General features: G+C 33.0%; 1 pseudogene; it reads right to left on the minus strand.

Moving 5' to 3' along the window:
* LOC121406190 overlaps nucleotides 1-14,188 on the minus strand; it is a 53,689-nt pseudogene that overhangs the window by 27,017 nt on the left and 12,484 nt on the right.

Below are 14,188 nucleotides of genomic sequence, written 5' to 3' on the forward strand. Positions count from 1 at the left end.
ACACTGTCCCGATATTCCTTTGAAGAATTTGCTTCGATTCACGCCTCAAACTGGCACCATTTGGTTAGATAAGTCATTTGTCTACATGATAAAGGAGGGACTCTCTCCCTCCCAAATATTTCAATTAACGCTAAATAGATCAGTGCGTGCACACCATGACCATTGTGAACCAGGGTCTTCAGGCAGTTAGTATCATTGCTGTATTCACATTATTTGTATTAACTCTTCTTTCCTTCCCACATATTTTGCCCTCAGGCTCATACCAATCTGGAATTCGTTCAGGATTATTTTTTTACAACATATTAGGGACGGGTCCAAGAGATTTACACCATTACATTTCACATTCACTGGTTATTTTATGATCCCTCCTTTTGAAACTATTCTTTCTAAACGCTCCTATCATGAGGAATTGATTTCGAGCCCAATGCGCAGAAGACTTTAATCCTCCTAATAATAGAGGGTAGCCTCCATACGATCCCTCGCATCACTGCAACCTATTACGCACAGTACTTCATACATTCACTCTGGGTCATGACCCATCATGGTCGTTTGGTTCTCGTTTTCCAAATAATTTAGATATTGAGAACTAGCCGACCCTGTTGGGTCGTGACCTATAGTTTATTGTTCTATCAAATCTGCTAATTCCTTCTCAATGAAGTCTTCAACGATTATTCAAATCGCTCATCCAGTTGGAAGTATTACGACCTCCGCTCACACCCGATTATGTTTACAGTACCCATCAAAACAGCATCTTATCAGTGTGGGTAAGCCTTTTCACACATGATTCCATACTCTGTTTTAGTAATGCTAGAACCAAAATATACACAAATGTTACTTTAATTTCAAGGAGATACATTTTGATTATTTAAATGCAAAACTTTTTCCCACTTTATCCATTTGCATCTGACCTTAACTACTTGTTATCAATAGTCAGAGTTCTTATTTTTTTCAATTTTCTTAGGATATGATTTAACACTTTGCTATTGAATGCGTATGATTTATATTAATTAATTTCTGCTCCATACTTATAATAGGGTGTAATTTCAAAAAAGTATACATTTTCGTTTTTGTGAAATCGGGTTCTCGCTTGAACCTCCCTTACATGATACGTCATTTTCATTTACCATTATTTTGCTCTCTACTGCCCTCTACAGGTGCCTTCGTGGGCTCAAGCAACGGACAATACACATGCTCAAAACTGCGGCTTGTTCACCCTTCAATACACAATAAGCGGACTTCCTTTGCCTCTTCTCTCATCATGCTCAAAGGTTCCCTGAACCGCCTTTCTGTATCGTGCTTTGTATGTTGTAAGTTCCCTTTCTTTTCGTTTCTGCTTCAGTACCTCTTCTCATTCATGCACGTGACTATTGTATATCTGTTCCTGACCGGGACTTGTATTTCAGATTTCACTCTTCCTGTTATAGACATTCTAATGTCAACTAAAAAATTGTGTTTTCTGATTTTTCTTTAATATGGCAAATTCGGTAGATACACCATTCAATTCAGTTAACGATGATGACTTTCTTGACTTGTTTAGGCCATCCTTAGTAGAAAGTGAATCAGACATAAATCCTCATATTACTTCCTTTGAAAACCATGTTACAGACAAATTTAATTCTTCGTCACAAGAGTTGAATTATGATTTTGACACTGATAACCAATTTCAAAGTCCATATTCTGAATACATCACCCATAACCAATTTAATAATGTTGTTAAGGATTATGATAACTCATCTTTTTCTCTTATACACCTTAATATTAGGAGCATTAACAAACACTTTGATGAATTACGGTTACTTTTAAATAATCCCACCATGCAAACATTCTCAGTAGTAGGTTTAACCGAAACATGGCTTTCTCATGATACAAGCCTTCCATTAGCTCTCGATGGATATGATCTTTTAGTTAACAACAGACAAAATAGGGTGGGTGGGGGCGTTGCGTTATATGTTTCACAATCATATGATTATGTAGTTCGAGACGAGCTTAACAGCATGACTGATACAATTGAATCTCTTTTTATTGAAATTACTATCCCCAACAGCAAAAACATTATCATAGGTGTTATATACAGGCCTCCGAGTTCGAACATCAAATCATTTTTAGATCATCTCTCTGACTTGGTTAAAAATCCAATTTTTTATAGTAAAAATTGCTTTATAATGGGCGATTTTAATATTGATTTATTAAAACAAAATAATGTTACACAAGATTTTTTGGAAATATTTCTATCCGCTTCTTACTTACCTTTAATATCTAAACCAACACGCATAGTCAATGAATCCGCTTCTCTTATTGATAATATTTTCTGTAATGTTCTTCCCCCACCCGATTCCTTCATATTACTCTCTGATATCACAGATCACTTCCCTGTTTCGACTAATTTCTCTTTAAAAGACAGATTCAATAACAATAGCCGTCCACTAAAACGAAGAATAACACACGAAAATATAGCTCGTCTGGGTGCTAGTTTTGACGATGCTGATTGGTCTTGTGTTTTTGATAGTAATGACGTTAACTTGTCCTTTGAAAATTTTATGAATATTTTTAATCTACACTTTGACAATTATATTCCGAAACTTAGAGATAAGCCATCTAACTACAAAACATCACCGAAGCTTCCATGGATTTCTAAATCGCTCTTGCGTTCGATAAATAGAAAAAATAACTTATATTATAGATACAAAATGAAACGGTCTGAGCAATCCAAACTTAAATATACTTGTTATAAAAATACACTGACAAAGATTATACGTTTAGAAAAGAAAAGATATTTTACTAATCAGTTACAACTTTACAAGCGTGATATGCAAAATACATGGAAAATTTTAAAACAAGCAATGAATATATCAAATAATAAATCCAATATTACAAAAATTAGATCTGGCGATGTCATTTTTGAAGATTCTCTCCAAATTTGTAATATCCTGAATAATCACTTTTCTTCAATTGGGGAAAATCTTGCAAGTAATATTCCTCCCGCAGCAAAACACTTTTCTGAATTTTTAGGCCCACCAAATTCTAGTTCAATGTTTCTCGCTCCAACTTATAATCAGGAGATAATTAATATTGTTTCTGATTTCAGTTCTAAAAAAGTACAGGACATGATGACATCAATAATTTTCTTCTTAAGGGGGTAATATCGTCAATTGCGGATCCCCTAACTCATATATTCAATCTGTCACTTCTTAACGGCATTGTTCCCGAGAGCATGAAAATAGCAAAAGTCATTCCTTTGTTTAAAAAGGGTGACAAATTAGATGTTAATAATTACCGCCCAATTTCTTTGTTATCTACATTGTCGAAAATACTAGAAAAGATTATTTATAAAAGAACTATTAATTTTCTCAAATCAAATAATATACTTTCAAATTCCCAATTTGGATTTAGGGAAAAGCATAGCACTACACATGCATTATTGAGTTTCATTGAAAAAGCGGCACATTCAATCGATAAATCTTCTCATTTAATTGGTTTGTTCCTGGACTTCTCCAAGGCCTTCGACACATTAATCATGATATTTTACTAAACAAATTACATCATTATGGAGTGCGTGGGAAGGCCTTGGAGTGGTTCAGGAGCTACCTCTTGAATAGGAAGCAATATGTCTTTTTAAACGGATGCAATTCTCAAATGAAAAGAAATAATTGTGGAGTTCCACAGGGTAGTCTTTTAGGCCCGATTTTGTTTATAGTTTATATTAATGATTTTTGTAGATCATCAGATGTTCTTTCTTTCATTCTCTTTGCGGACGACTCTAACTTATTTTTTTCACATAAAAATCCTCTTCACCTTGCCAATACAATCAACTCTGAACTAAAAAATGTCACCCAATGGATAAGAGCAAATAAATTGTCAATAAATTTACAAAAAACAAAATATATGTTGTTTAGCAACTCTATTAATACACTTCCTGTTGATATTATTTTGGATGGAACTCCCTTGGAAAAAGTATCCCATATTAAGTTTCTTGGAATAACAGTCGATAATAAGCTCTCATGGAAATTCCACATAGATAACATATGTAAAACTATTTCACGCAACATTGGTATAATTAACAAGCTTAAATTTTGTTTACCATTATCGTCCCTGCTTACATTATATTCATCCCTTATATTACCGTATTTAAATTATGGAATTTTAGCGTGGGGCAACACACATCAAACACTCCTAGACAAATTACTCCTATTACAAAAGAAATCTCTACGTGTCATATGTCACAAAGCATATTTGTCTCATACTGACACATTATTTTTGGAACATAAAATATTGAAAATTAAAGACTTGTATTTGTTCAATCTCGGTCAGTTTATGTACAATTATAACAATAACAACCTCCCAAATGTATTTCATTCAATGTTTCCAAAAAATCAATCCATTCATAACTATCCAACAAGGCGATTGGGCGAATTCCATTTACCACTTCTAAGAACTTTGCTGGCTCAGAACACATTTATATATGAGGGACCGAAGTTATGGAACTCACTTCATAATGATATAAGAACTGCAAAATCTTTGAACTCTTTTAAGACTAAATTCAAATTATCTCTATTAAAATCTTATAATGTATCCTCAAATTTAATCTTATTCATCATCTCTGTCAAGAGGTTAGTCATCATTTTTACTATAAAGACTATAATTAAAACATAAATCATCCCTTTTTTTTATTGAAAAAAAAAAATCTGACACAAGTCCTTCCCAATTGTGCTCGGTTTTTAACCTCATATATTATTTGTGTCTATCCTCTCATCTTTTTTCTCTTTCCTGTCCGCTTATCCGCCTTCCTACCGCTTATTTATTTACGGCATCACATTTTTCGCGCATTTTATTCTTTCCAGGTCATTTTATATATTTTTTTCTCCTTTTATACACATTGAATCCAGTTTGCTTGAGTCCACGATGGCATGTGTTCTACCTACGTTTAGCAGCACCCATCCATCTTCTCAGGGCATTCTCCCCTTTCTCTTTTCTTTTTTTTTGGGGGGGGGGGGTGGGAAGGGTGGATATATTTTAGGACGATTTGTTTTGTCCTATACAAACTATATTTTTTGATATCTTCGTATTTTATATTTTGTGAGTATTTCTCATATATTTTTTTCTCATTTGATTACATATGTCTGTATTTGTACTCTGTTAATGGTTTTGTTATCTATTTTTGAGGGGCCCACATTGTACAAGCATTGCTTTTTAGTGGGTCCCTCCATTTCCATCTTAATTTAATTTCTATTGAAAAATAGTATACTTATTTAAAACCTCCAATGTGTTGCCCAAATCGTGTAAGTTTTTTTTTTCACAACATATGTATTATTATTTTTGTTTCTTTGCAATGGATACAAATACTTATTTTTTATATATATGGTATACAATTTGTTTTTGTTTGATGGAAGTGAAATAAATAAAATTGAATTGAATTGAATTAAATTGAATTAATCTATGTACCCTTATTTTACATTACAACAACACTTTCAACAATTTCTGAGATATCATAATAATGATATCAATTAAAGATCTATGTGAAGACCTTAATAATCCCAGATACTCTGTGATATATTTGTTACTTCATATTTGTATTCTATTTTCAGTAACCTTTTACCCTGCATACCATCTCAATCTAAACCACCTGGTCATTGTTCATTTCATCCTATTATTATGTTTCATGTATACACTCAACGTAGCTCTCACTGTACTGAATACATTGTATGTATCATGGTCAATATCACTCCCATACCACATGCACCTCTGATATTCAATGATCTAATTTCTCTCCTAACTTTTAAAAGCTGATATTTCTCTTAATCTTCCATGTGTATTATCATAAGAGATGACTAGGAAGAATCACATATATGGATAAAGTTAAAAAGGATTCCGTGTTTCGACATCATAACCAAACACCTGAAGATAATGAATTGACAATTTCTCAATTACAGCATACCTGTGCATTAGAACCAAATTATATTTTTTAAAAAATCTTATATAGTCTCCTTTACTTATAAACCCTCTCAAACAATCTATCTAACCAGCATAAAAATTATGTTCTCTAACATTTTTAACACTATAAAGTAAAAAAAAACACTGCTTTATTCCATATTCTCAAACATGTTATATGTATAAAGTAGAAGCAAGCATACCTTCAAGGTTGATGCCTTCTCATTCAGATGAGAATAGAATTCCTCCTGGTCACAAACTCCTCTCAGTGTCAGGTTAGTCAGGTTAGGTAGGGAGCATAAAGCTCCTACTAGGTGATGTGAAGAGGCTGATGATAGAGGCTCAACATTCCGAATTTCAAGAGTATGGACCTACATGTGTACAAACATTGATCATTAAACATACAATGCATATCAGATGGTATGATCATGCTGTAATGCTTTAAGTTAAACTGGTTAAAAATGTGTTAAGGCTAATGTTTGCATAGATGTACATGTATTCACAACAGAACATTGTACCTGTTTAGGCTTCACAGCTTTTCTGTTGATGTGTATTTTGTTTATAAAAGACATTTTAATACTTATGAATTTTGAAAGAAGGAATTATTACATGTAATATCTGTACCCTTATTCTACATGATACATGTAGCATCACTTTCAACAATTTCTGAGATTTCATGAAAATTATCAAATTAAGATCATACATGTGAAGACCATAATCATCTCAAATACTCTGTGATATATTTGGGCAGGTCCAAGCTATTTGACTTGTGACGTACGGGGCATTTAGAAACTTTAAAGTTGTGTAACATAAGAAATAAATGCACAACAGAGAATCTTGGAAGGCCAGTCATGCCCTCTTTATTCATGAAAAAAATAGTGATCTACGATTCCATTAACGATGTAATATTTTAATTAATATGCACTGTGACGTACGGGACCACACGAAAAATGATTTTTTTTTTTTTAAAGTTTGTCATTAAAACTCTGTGAATTGGAATAAGCTGGAAATCTCTTATTATCATGTTTTCATCTTGTATCTTATCAAGTTTCATTAGCCATGAATGAAATGATAGAACTCATTGTTGTTATTATGTAATAGCTCAAAATATAAACAACCGCGTTGTGACGTACGGGACATGTGACGTATATATATGGGACATTTGTCCATGTGTAAAACGAATGGGGAAAGTGAAATTTCATCAAAATTTATAATTAACTTGATGCAAACAAAGTAAGAAAATTTGCACATGCATTATCGTGATTGACTTCTTAAATGGCACACACTGAAAGAAAACATAGCAAACACTTATAAATATTATAAACGACCTTATAAATATTATCTAAGATGACTTGCAAATAATTCCATGTGTTAAACGAATGGGGAAATTGAAATTTCATAAAAATTTATAATTAACCGGATGTAAACCAAAGTAAGTTTTACATGGATTAGTATGATTTATATATATTTCTATTATAGTGTATGATCAAACAAAGCATAAAAAAAATTGTTACCTAATAATTATGAAAGATTTAATTAATAACATAACTAATTAATAATAATTAATTGCTGATGTGGTTTACGGTACACCATGTGGAGTGTTATAGAAACAGTGGATAGAAGAGAAGTTGATAGGCGATAAAGTGGAGATTTGAGAATAGAGTATTCTTTCTTGAAAATAGTCCTGAAAAGGACTGTAAACCAGAAGGAATGTTGAGTGAGAACAGCTTGAGTAGTAGAGCTGATGAGGAGATGCTGGCTTGAGTCGGCGAGTAGAGATGATGAGTAGTAGAGAGACTCGACGTTTCGGACAGGTTGACTGTCCGTCTTCTTTGCTCCTTATTGAAAAAATAACCCTAATTAAAATTACATAGAAATCCTATGGTGCCGTCCCGTACGTCACACATTTGTCCCGTACGTCACAAAACTTAATTAGCCTAAACATGAAATTAATTCATTAAATTCACTTTAATTTTTGGATATATAGTAATATAAATTAGAACTCTCCAAAGTTTGAAGAAAACTGTTCAACTTTTTCTTAATTAGAATATAAAAAAACATATGCTAAATCGTGACGTACGGGACACTGCCTGTTGGACACCAGTTAATTAACTTAATTAATTAGTTTTCAAAATCATTTTATTCTAAAATGTTTGCATGAACTTAGCACAACAAGTCCCCACAGAAATATTTTCAAATTTATAATTTGCATTATCTGCAGATCAAAAAATGTGAGGTCCCGTACGTCACGCTTATTAAAGATTTCTTGGAATCGTGACCTTGGCATTCATTAACTTTACATTTTCAGAAGAAAAAAATATAGGGCAAAAAACTTTGGAGTATAAGCTTTAAAATGACACACAATATGCTAGATTTAGGCAAAGATTTAATTTGGGCTTCAGAGGGGACAATAGCTTGGACCTGCCCATTTGTTACTCCATATTTGTATTATATTTTCAGTAACCTTTTACCCTGCATACCATCTCAATGTAAACCACCTGGTCATTGTTCATTTCCTCATATTATTATGTTTCATGTATACACTCAATGTAGCTCTCATTGTACTGTATACATTGTATGTATCATGGTCAATGTCACTCTCATACACATACCACATGCACCTCTGATATTCAATGATCTACTTTCTCTCCCACCTTTTTGAAGCTGATTTTTCTCTTTATATCTTCCATGTGTATTAACATATTAGAGATGACTAGGAAGAATCACATATGGATAAAGTTAAAAAGATTCCATGTTTCTACATCAACCATATCCAAACACTTTATTTTCATTATATAGCTTTTCTGTTTAAGTGCATGTATTATGTTAACACTAAAACCTCTGAATATTGAAAGAATTAAATTGTTCAAAATCAATTATCTTGGTTATGTAGTGTTGGCATTATATAATATAAACTGCCTTATTCTTGTGGAAGCGCAGTGGTGTAGCGGTTCTGACTCTCGCCTTGTAATCAGAGGGTCATGTTTTCGAATCCCACCATGGCCTAGCGTCCTTTGGCAAGGCATAAATCAACACTTTGCCACTCTTACCCAGGTACTAATTGATTGAGTACCGGTAGGAAACAACCATCATTGTGGTTGGTTTAGCAGGTGTTCACCTAATAAAAACAGGCTGCTTAAAGATTAATTAAGTGAATGGGTAATAATAATTGTGAAGCGCTTTGAGAATTCGTAGATTGATAAAGCGCTATATATGCCAATTATTATTATCTCAAAACAAATTTGGATGATTTAAAAGTTTACAAAAGCCTGTAATTGATGTGACCTATAATTACTTTTCAATACAAAGAACTAAAATAATTTCAAACATTCTTTCAAGAACAACATGTGCTGCTACTGCATGTCTACATAGATGTATTCCATTTTCAGAAGCCTTCACTCTGCAAACCATCTCAATCCAACCCACCTGGTCATTTTTCATTACCTTCACTCTATGTATAAGTATATTCCCTGTTCATGGACATTGTCATTCAATATCACTCTCATACAAATACCACATGCACCTCTGAAATTCAATGATCTACTTTCTCTCCTACATGTAACTTTTAAAGCTAACAATATTTCCTTTTTAACTTCCATGATTATAAAGTATTATTAATTAAAAGATGTCTAGGAAGACATGGATAAAGCAAAAAAAACACGATTCCATGTTTCTGCATCAATATAAAACTTGAAAGTATAACACATTTTAAATTGCAGCATACTTGTGCATTAGAACCCAATTTTTAAAAGATCTCATCTTATGATCTAGTATCCTTTATTTATTAGCACTCTCAAATAATATTGTCTACATACATGTAGTAGCATAAAAATTTGTTCTTAAATGTATTACCCTGAACAATTACATTTTTCCATATTGGTAACGTCATAAAAAGGGCAGCTGCCAAAATAATTATAAAAAAAATGAAATATCTTAATGGTTTGTGATGATTTATTTTCACCAAACGATATGAAAAAATTGTTCGCATATGACATCAATCAAATGCTTAATAATAACTTTGTTTATTCATTATGATGGATTTTTCTTGAACCTTGAGGATTATTTTTTGGTATATTTCTGTTATTTTAATCAACTTTTTGTCAGTGTGAACTTCCCCTTTAAACATGATATTTGTTATGTTCTTCCTTGTACATATATCAGTATTTATCAAAGATGTATGAAAAGAATCATGAATCGGTTTTAGTCAGTTACTTAATATGCAGGCCTACATAATTATGTAAACCTGTGTAGCGATTGAAACCAGAACTTCATAACAGAATTAGCTGGACACTAAACCTGTGCAGTACATGTAAAACAAAAAAATATCCAGGATATTAACTCACCTTTTGTTTGTTATTGAAAACAATCTAGAGGGTAAATTTGATAATAATATTTTGCATTTATACATCGCTTAACACAACGGAACAATGTCACTAAGAGCTTTACAGAAATATTATTACCCGGTCAACGGATCCTTGCATGCCCACATACAATGTATGCACCTTCTCCACTCCCTGAAAAGCACTCCAACAAGAGTTCTAAGACTCAATTGCTAGGCATACTATTTATAGGCTTTTGCATCCTACCAGGTACCTATTTAATACCTGGGTGGAGAGTGGCAAAGTGTGGATTAACGCCTTACCAAAGGATGCTAGGCCACGGTGATATTCGAACACACGACCTTGTGATTACAAGCGAAGGTCAGAACCGCTACACTACTTTGCCTAAAACGTACAATATCTTTGTCCATCTCAACTATCCGTTGTAATCTTTCTATCTCTTTTTACCAAGAGCCTCATGAAAGCAGCTAGATTGAAAGATTGGCCTCAGTTTTTATAAACAGTATTTAGAGATTGGTGCTAATCACATTAGTACTACTACAGTGTACACTATACCTCATTTGATATGTCTGGTCCAAGCAAAGCTCCATCACAAACCATCAATGTGATTATATGCTACATTTGCTTTGTTTTAGCTTTCTTTTAGAAATAATAGATTGTTAATATTCCTGGCATTATTACGCTGTTAAAGTAGTTACGGCATAAGGACTGATGTCCTTTACCCTTCTGTTTGCCCTCTCCCTCTCTTTCTCCCTTTGTCTCTCTCTCTCTTTCTTTATCTTTATTCCCTTCAACATTTTTCCTTTTTTTAATCTATTTTTCTATGTTCAATACCCTTTCTTCCCATTAGTCATTGTTCCTAATTCTCCCTATCTTGATCTCTTTTCAAGCTCCCATTTGCCCCTAAGTATCTTCTTTAAAGGGGAATCCAGCCTTGGCCATAGAATGTTGTGTTGGGAAGGAGAAAAATGAATTAAACAGAATGGTGAAAGTTTGAAAGAAATCGGACAAGCAATAAGAAAGTTATAGCTGCTTTAAAATTGAGATCACTAATACCATGTAGATATCAAATTGGCAACTGGGTAAGTAAATTATGACAAGGGGCAAGGACAACTTTCCCATAGGCCATGTACTTTATTATCAGGGATTTGTGGTTTTCTCCTAATTACCCATTCCCTGGGGCAGTAATCTAAATATAACCCAGGTAGTATATTGTTAAATGTCCTCATGAAAGAAAAATACAATTTGAAATAAAACTTTTGGGGAAAATGACATTTTAGCCATAATATGTATTGAAGTACATGGAAGAGTAGTCCTTGCCTTACATCACTATGACATCACATAAGTGGCCAATTTGAAGTCTCCATAGGTATAGTGATTACCAATATTTACAATTTAAAAATTCATAACTTTCTTTCTTGTTATTTCTCCAATATTGTTCATACTTTCACCTATCAACTTGTCTGATTTTTCTTTTTCTTATAAAAACAAGATTTTATTTGGGTTGGATTCCCCTTTAAAGGGGAATGAAACCTTTGGAACAAATAGGCTTGTGTAGAAACAGAAAAATCAAAGAATAAGAATAAAGAAAGTTTGAGAAAAATCGGACAAATAGTGAGAAAGTTATGAGCATTTGAATATTGCAATCACTAATGCTATGGAGATCCTCCCATTGGCAATGCGACATGGATGTGTGATGTCACTGATGAACAACTTTCCCTTTGGTGGACTATAAAATACCCTCAAAATGTCTCTTTTTGCTTTTTCTTATGATACAAACTCTTATCCATGATGTATTCTTTAAAAATATGTATTACATGCCCTCATGTAGAAAGAACACATGATTTATGGATAGATGTGATAAAAGAGGCAATTCAAGTGAAATATATACTAGAGTAATGGGGAGAGTTGTTCACAAGTGACATCACACATCTTTGTCGCATTGCCAATTTGCTATCTCCATAGCATTAGTGATCGCAATATTTAAATACTCATAACTTTCTCATTACTTGTCTGATTTTTCTCAAACTTTCGTTGATCGTTTTTTTTTATTTTTCTGTTTTCACACAAGCTATCTTATTCCAATGGTTTCATTCTCCTTTAAGATATGAATACTCAATTCCAACCATTCTTTTTTTTTTCATATACTTGTATTTTCATAATTTTATATATTTTTGTTATACCAATATCTTAGTACAATTATGAATTCATGTAGCAAAAATCAGAACAAAATAAGTTAAACGACGTATAAACTTCTCCTCCCCTTCTTATTACTTTACTATGAAGTTTGTTATGAATTGAATTGACTCGTTATAATCCATGTACATATTATCACTTGCATTATGTTTGTTTATGTACATTTATATTCATTTTATGTTGCCTTTTTTACTGTTCGTCTAAAACAGATCTGGGCTTATTGTAATTGTTTCCCTTTTTATCAATAAAAGATGATGTAAATTTAAAAAATCATGTTTTTACAAATTGGTTGTTTAATCATTAATTTGTCTTACATGTATCTAGGAATGTCACTGCACAAGACTGGCATAATAAGTCACTATAATGTAGGCAACTAAATTGCAGTCATGTAATGTCAACAGCATTATATCAGGATCAGAATTACGATTACAGTGTTACATAATCTAGAATTAGCACTGTCATTTTCATTATTACTATCATCACTCTCATCTTCTTCTCCTTATAAATTCTAACATCAACATGACCATCTTATTCTTTAAGATGAATTTCTACTTACTGTGGCTTTCCTTCCTTCTCTGGCAAGAGTTTCATAGAAGGTAGGGTGAAAGCTTGCCTCCAGTTCAACATCCCTTAGTGACGGTGCTGAGCATATCATCAATGCAACCTCATTTGATATTACTGGTCCATAGGAAGGTACATATCCAATATGCATTCCGATCTGGAAGTAGAGCGATAATCTTACATTATTTTGATATACCTGGTCTGTACCTATATGTAGGATACCCTTTAGCACCAACACTCATATTGATCTGAAAGTACATTGTAAAGCCATACATCACAATTATATTTCCTATTGGATTGCATTATTGAGATTGCTTCATTGAATAGTTTAAAATTGTGTATTCTGCAAGAGTATAAATGTAAATAGTATAGTGGTATCTACAATTTTTGTGTGTAGTTAAAGAAGCCTATTTCAATATGTCTATCCTGTATTCATCTCAAATGAAAAAAATAATTTCAAAGACTTGTACTCAAATATAAGCACAATCTGTTACACATTAATGACAAATTAAAACATTGTAATAATCAAGTTGATAGTAGGCGTATTAGAGATGGTAAACTCAGCAGGAAATGCTGTCATGTCTCTCCCTTGTTTCAAAGACTTGACTGTCATTGGTGTCAGAATGATTGTTTTCATTCAAAAAGAAAAATCATACATCATTTTCAATATGAATTTTATATTTTACACAAGTGAAACTCAGGCAGGATCTTCAGTTATACACTACATCACCCTTATGTCTAAGTTTTATAAACTAAGTCCACATTCTTTCAAAGTTATGATAACATTTCAAAAACTTAACCTTGGTTAAGTCTCGATATTGATTCCCTCAACATGGTTTAAATTCATTGACCTTAAATGACCTTTGACCTTGGTCATATGACCTGAAACTCACGCAGGATGTCCAGTAATACATGTACTTGATCACCCTTATGTCCAAGTTTCATAACCTAGGTCCATAAAATTTAAAAGTTATTACAATCCTCAAATACCCCCCCCCCAACATGGCTAAAGTTTGTTGACCCTGGTCATGTGACCTGAAAGCGGCGCCTATAGTCTCCCTCTGCTATGCAGGTGGGACAAAAATAGGAACAAGTGGAATGCCTCTGGCCGTCTCACCTGCATCACGCGGTTCAATATAGCAGCAGTGCTGACTTTGAATACTACT

Source organism: Lytechinus variegatus, chromosome 19, assembly GCF_018143015.1.
Source record: "Lytechinus variegatus isolate NC3 chromosome 19, Lvar_3.0, whole genome shotgun sequence".
Lineage (NCBI taxonomy): Eukaryota > Metazoa > Echinodermata > Echinoidea > Temnopleuroida > Toxopneustidae > Lytechinus > Lytechinus variegatus.